Source organism: Notechis scutatus, chromosome 7 (assembly GCF_049901735.1).
Source record: "Notechis scutatus isolate UNSWTSFEM ecotype Mainland chromosome 7, rNotScu1.2, whole genome shotgun sequence".
Taxonomy (NCBI): Eukaryota; Metazoa; Chordata; class Lepidosauria; order Squamata; family Elapidae; genus Notechis; species Notechis scutatus.
In genome coordinates, this window is record NC_142015.1 from 13,944,979 (window position 1) to 13,952,076 (window position 7,098).

The following is a 7,098-nucleotide window of genomic DNA, read 5'->3' on the forward strand; positions in this document are numbered from 1 at the left end:
TTGGTATTCAGGGGTTACTCCACTCTTAAGCCATCCTGCAGACAAGTGGGCAAGAGAAAGCTACCCACTAGGTTACAATGGCTACTGGTAGAATTTCAAGCCCACAAAACACCATTTGCTTTAGCTACTGTATGGCTAGGAAATGGCCCAACAGTGATTTTGCAATATTTGCACATCCTGTTGTCTGCCCAGGAAAAGTACATGATTCCTACCTCTTCTGTGAAAACTTGGCATAGGGACTACTTTCCAGGTGGCCAGTCCCATTGCCTGGTTGCATCTGCACGTTTATGCAGTTGTGAACATAAATATGAAACAGCAGCAAAACAGGAGTTTCCTCCCCCCTTTTTTTCCTATGCTTCATGCAAAGTAATCAAGGCAAATGTTGAGGGTAAGGATGCCTGCAACTAACGATTATCTTGTTTGGTACAGCATCAGTCTTCAAAATATGAAGGGGTCCTTGGTGCTGTCTGACCTGGGTTGTTTTCTTGCAGACATTTCATTACCCAAACTAAGTAACATCATCAGTGCTAATAAAGAGTGTGGTTTGCTGTCGGATTATATACTAGTGGTTTGCCCTGTCAGTGTTGGTGGAGGTGGTCTTAGAGATTATTTGGTTAGGTTGTTTACTATGGGCTCTTCGTAAGTTACTTGACTGGGGTATCAAGAAACTACCAAAGAGCCAACAGTAAACAGCCCAACCAAATTAAGACCACCCCAATAACACTGACATGCAAGCCACCAGAATATAAATTGAGAGCAAACCCACTCCTTACCAGCACTGATGATGTTACCTAGTTGGGTCATGAAATATCTGCAAGAAAACAAACCAGCTCAGACAGCACCAAGGACCCTTCATATCAATTCTGAGCTACAGATATTCTCCTTTATTAGTTTTCAAAATACTCTGAAAAAGGCCCAGTGTTTCCAACTGCAGCAGACCCTTATATTTGAACAATGCTGAGGAGCCTTTGAAATATGTGTAAATCATTTCAAAGTTTGGACCAAGGAGTCTTCTTGTTCAATTCCTAATGATCTAGAAAGTAAGAAGGCACACTGAACATGCAAATGGCCATTTTGAAGTCTTGTTACTGAGAGACCCTTTGGAACGTATTTAGGTTTGAACCCTATCCCCCCCTTGGATTTTTCTTAAGTCATCTTCCAAAGGAGAAGTTCATTAGCCATTGAGCACAGTTCTAAACATTGCTTTGGCACCAGGCAGTAGATGGTGTTGGCAACCCAATGATTTTTTAGAACAGGCTTGCGTGAATTTCAAAGCCCAGAGGCAAATAAGAGGTATATTTTCACTTTGATTTTGGTTTCCAGACTTTTCCTGGGGGCCTGTTCCACCACTCCCAATTTCGGTGATCTAGATCACAAAACTACAGGACAGCATCCCAGGTCTCAGCTGGGTGTTGCTTGGAGAAGTTTGTGATGTTCAGGCTACAAAGATTGTCGACCCCTTTGGCCCTCCCAAGCTTTGTCCTATGCAAATCTTCTTTGTACTGTTTTGTTCTGTGTGCTCTGTAACTTGGGTGCAGTAGCCTTTCCCCCCCCTTTACTCTTGATGCATTCCATCGAAGTTGTGTCAATTCTATTTTTCTTCGAATCTGGGGAGGGTTGGGAATCATGGGATGGGGAAATAGCATGGAAATATTTTAATGTAAAAAAACTGTGATACCTGAATAAGTTAAACATGATGAATAAATGTTAAAGAAAATGGGAGTCTGTTCTGTACTGGTCATATGGAAGCTTCTTTAGGGGTGGGACTTTCATAAATCTTGAGCCTTTAGGGCTTGAAATTTCTCAAGAACTATTTCATACTCAAAAGTTAGCCCGTAGCCATACAAGTCATCAGCTCGTTGTGGTTCATCTTTGCCTCCATACATATCTGAGCTGTTAGAAAGATGAGGAGAGATCTTTCATCACCCACTCTTGCAAATTTCTGCTTTCCATCTGACATTTTCCATTGATCACTGATTTTCTACACTACAGTGGAAATCCTATGATCATTGAAGGTTGTGAGTCTCTAGTGACTGACTGCTATTATTAGCATGGCCAAATATCAAAAATACAGGTAGTCCTCAACTTATGATCACAACTGAGCCCAAACTTTCTGTTGCTAAGCGAGACATTTGTTAAGTGAGCTTCGCCCCATTTTATAACTTTTCTTGCCACAGTTGTCAAGTGAATCTGCACTTGTTACATTTGTCACAAACTTGTTAAGTGTATCTGGCTTCCCCATTGACTGCTGGTCAGAAGGTTGCAGAAGAGGATCACATTACCCCGGGATACTGCGACTGTCATAAATATGAGTCAGTTGCCAAGCGTCTGAATTTTGATCACATGACCGTGGCGATGCAGCAACTGTCATAAGTGTGAAAAACTCATAAATTACATTTTCAGTGCTGTTATATCTTTGGACGGTCACTAAATGAGCTGTTATAAGTCAAGGACTACCTTTGTTTGACTACCTTAAACAAAGTGGCAAGGTTGCTCCACCCACCTACAGCCTCTATTCTTCATCTCATGAATATTTCCCTTTTTCTTATCCCAGTTGGGGCCACTGGAAGGGGGTCCAGGGTCTTTCTGAGTAATTATGCTAGAGACTGGTGCATTGCAGCATCTGAAAGAAGAATCTTCTAAAAATTAAATCGGGAGAGACAAAGAATCTGGTGGGCCCTAAGAAGAGTATATGTGTTACCCAGAGGCCACCAAGTTGCTTCTAGATTCATATGTCAGCAAATCAGCAAAGACGCAGATGGTTTGGAACTGTAGGAGAATTTATTTTATTTTATTTTATTTTATTTTGTGAAGCAATTATAAGATAACAGGTATAAGTATAAACATAGTTATGAATACATGAAATGGATACATATAAGAAAAAAAAAATAGGACAGGGACGATAGGCACCTTGGTGTGCTTGTGCACACCCCCTAAAAAGAGCAACTTGTGTTGCTCTTTTTCTCAGTTCAGTCTTGGATAATTTTCAAAAGCAACTAAGACTATATTAAGATTGCACTACAGTTTTTTAATCACAATTGTACAGTCGATGTCAGATAAATGGAATTTGAAATGCTTACAGACATTTTTTTAAGATGATAAAACAATTGTGGTAGGTGGCATGTTGAGCCATACAATTCATTAGTCGCATTAACCACATTCAGGGCTTTAGAGTATAATAAAACAACAAAATATATTGCTACTACAACAAATCACAAATGATTTCAAAATAAGAAATAAGCAACAAAGCAATTTATATGGAAAGCAGAGCCAGACCGCAGAGTTGAGACATTTTAAATTGCTAGCACAATTTAAGCAGCTGGAAAAGTAGGTTTTAACTACTATAGATAATCCTCATTTAGTGCTCATGATTGGGACACGCAACTGGTTGTTAAGAAAGGCCATCTACATTGTGTTTATGATCTTTCTTCAGCTTCCCTTTGCTTTATAGACCTGAGGTCATAAGTGTGAGATTGGTTGTAAAGTTATTTTTTTAACACCATAAAACTACAAACAGTCACTAAATAAGGCAATTTGCTAAATGAGGATTACCTTTTCTCCAAAAACAAAGAAGATGCTAAACAGGCCTCTCTTAGGAGTCTGTGTTAGAGTACAGAGGAATCAATACTGTCTAGGTATTGTCAAAATATATCCATCAGTCTATATTTAAACATACTACAGATCCTGACTGAAGCAGGGAGAGAAGAAATGAATCTGATAGAATCAGCTACAAAGCATCTCCAGAAATCACAAGACAAAATAGGAACCAGAAATTAAGGAGCATTCCCTAAAAACAGATAACAGCAGAATCACCAATTGAAGTTTGTGGATGAATAAGAACAGAGTTCCTTTACTCTTAACAAAGAACAACTGGGTTTACACTATGGAGTTCTGGGTTGTTTAACAGTGAGTTAAATAAACCTCAATTGCATTTATTCACACATCTTAAGAGATGAACATGGTTTATAGATTACAATGCATTCTTTTGAACAAATTTAAATTGAAGTAGTATAACAGGGCTGTCAAACTCCCAGCCCATGGGCCAGATGCATCATGCGCTGGCCACACCCATGCCCAGCGTAGCGAAGGGAGAATAGTCCCAATATGCCACCATGGCGATGTGAGTTTGACACCCCTGCTGTACAGCAATATAGTTTAATGGGATATGTGAGCCTGGATAACACTTCTAATCTGCATATAGCTCAGAAAGAAGGAAAGAGACTTTTCAGTTTAAGATTGTGATGGTCAAGTAGTTATGGTGGTTGAAGAATTGAAAGCAAAGCTCTGCTATACCCAAAGAATTGCCAGTAGCAGTGAAGAACACAACTGGGGTGCTAATCTTCCCTCCTAGTTTTCTCTTTGTAAATGTGATGGAGAATTGGTTATTATGTATTTGTTCATAGATAGTAGCAGAAATATAAGTCATACAGTGTTGTCACAATATCTTTTTATATCTGTGGAGATTCATCCAGGTCATGGTTGTCCCAAAAGGTACCTGGACTTTTTTTTTTTTTTTTTAATGTTATGCTTTCTCATCCAGAATTTAACTTCTCAACCTTCAGGACAGTATCTTTTGACAAACACATTGTAAAATTTCATTGTAAAAAGATTTTCATTAAGGCATTGCTTGTTCCATGCAAAGCATGAAAAACCCTAGTCAATAGGCCATTCTCCCATAGGGGTAGCTTGGGCACACTTAACCATAAAAGATTTATTTTAAGCAGAAAGAAATGGTAGGCAACTTTAAAGCCAAACCTGATCTGCTAACTGCTAGCAAGGAAGGTCTGTTAGAAGTATAGCTGCAGGGACTAATTCAAATGTTGGCTATCTTAGAAGACAATAGGTGGTCAGCTGAGATCTCAAACCAATTAGTAAGCAACACATGCTCCCTGATTAGTGTCTCCAATGGGAGAACAGCAACTAAGGTAAAAAGGAAGGATAGAAAAGTTCAGCGTGGGAGATTTTTGTGAGGCATAATTATGTCTAATCAGAGGAATGGCTGGCGAGGTGAAATAAGAGAAGCTCTTTGTTGTTTGAAAGCCAAAGGTTTGTTGGGAATGTATTTCCTTGGAATGATGAATAAATGTGGATCATCAGCAATGGAACATTAGTTTTGGGGGAAGATGTTTTTTTTAATCAAGTGGGTGTTGCCAGAGAAGGGAATGCTTTGTGTTGAAAGTTAGCAATAGGTTAGAACCCTTATTGCATCTCTAAGTTAACTGCTATTTCATTTACTACTGCTTTTGCTGGGTTGAGAAATAATGATTTAAAGGTTTAAATGGGATATTTCAAATAGTAAAATGTAAATTTGCTTCTGCTTTACATGCCACAGAGTGTTAGGAGAATAGGAAGCTTTCAGATAAAAGTCTATGGATGTTCTTAATCATCCAGGTCATAGTTGTCCTAAAGGTGGTTTCCCCCCCCCACCAAAGGCAACTGGACTTTCTTGGGTTATTTTCTTTCAAAACGTTTCATTTTTCATCCATTAAATGCTTCCATTCCCCTCCAGTCAGAATTAAGAAAGCTTATTGGATAAGAGGCAAAAGTTAAGTTGCCTTTTGGAAAAAAAAAACACCACCTTTGGGACTTCCACATAAAACAATTCCCACACCATTCTTTTCTATATTCAAGACTGGTCGTGGAGCTCTAGGTTCTTTCTCAAGCATGAAACTTTCATCATTTGTTAATTGTAACCTCAGATGCTGGGAACTAGATTTAAATGGAGACTTTTCTATTCAAAGTAGTTATGATTAGACTAGATTAACAGAATTGGAAGGGACTTTGTAGGTCATCTAGTCCAATCCCCCGTCCAAGCAAGAGACGACCCTACAGTGATGGCTAACCTTTCCCACATTGCATGCCAAAAGTGAGCATGTATGTGCATGTGCACACGCTCATGTGCCTGCACCCATGATACAATGCATGCATGACTCCCCGCCCCCTATGCATGCGAGAGCGACCCCCTGCATGCTCACTGTGCACCTCTGTGCATGCACGCATAACTGCCCACACTGCAAGCCTCTGCGCATGCACACACAACCCCCCCACATGCCGCATGCCTCTGTGCATGCACGTGTGTTTCCCACGCGCACATCCCATGCATGCACAACAGATACCCAACAGTCAGCTGGCTGGCTGGCTGGGGCGCGCATGTGCAGTGGGGCTCTTCCGGGCAACTTTTCAAGTCACGGCCCTACACTATTTCAATCTTTTCTTGAAAGCCTCCAGCAATGAAGCTCCCACAACTTCCGAAGGCAACTTCTGTTCCATTGGTTGATTGTTCTCACTGTCAGAAAATTTATCCTTATTTCTAGGTTGAATCTCTCCTTGTTCAACTTCCATCCATTATTCCTTGTCTGGCCTTCAGGTGCTTTAGAAAATAGCTTGACCCATTCCTTTCTGTGGCAGCCCCTCAAATATTGGAACCCTGCTATCATGTCTTCCCTGATCCTTCTCTTCACTAGACTAACCATACCCAGTTCCTGTAAATGTTCTTCATGTGTTTTAGTCTCCAGTCCCCTAATCATCCAGGTAGCTCTTCTCTGCACTTTTTCTAGAGTCTCAACATCTTTTTTATAGTGTGGTGACCAAAACTGGATGCAGTGCTCTAGGTTTGGCCTTACTAAGGCTTTATAGAATGGTACTAGTACCTCACTTGATCTTGACTGTATCTCTCTGTTAATGCAACTTAGGATTGTGTTGGCTTTTTTTTTTTTTGGCTGCTGCTGCACACTGCTGGCTCATATTTAACTGGTTGTCCACTAAGATTCCAAGATCCCTCTCACAGTTATTGCTATTAAGCCTGGTTTCAACCAGTCTATATGAGTACTTTGGGTTTTTCTTACCTAAGTGTAAGACTTTACTTTTCTCTACATTGAATTTCATTTTGTTAGATAGGGTGCAGTATTCAAGTCTGTCAAGATCCATCTGGACCTTGAGCCTGTCTTCTAAGATGTTAGCTATTCCTGCCAGTATCATCTGCAAATTGGTAAGTTCACCTTCTATTCCTTCATATAAGTCATTTATGAAGATATTGAAAGTACTGGGCCTAAGATGGAAGCCCACTGCTTACTTCCCTCCATGTAAGCATAGACTCAT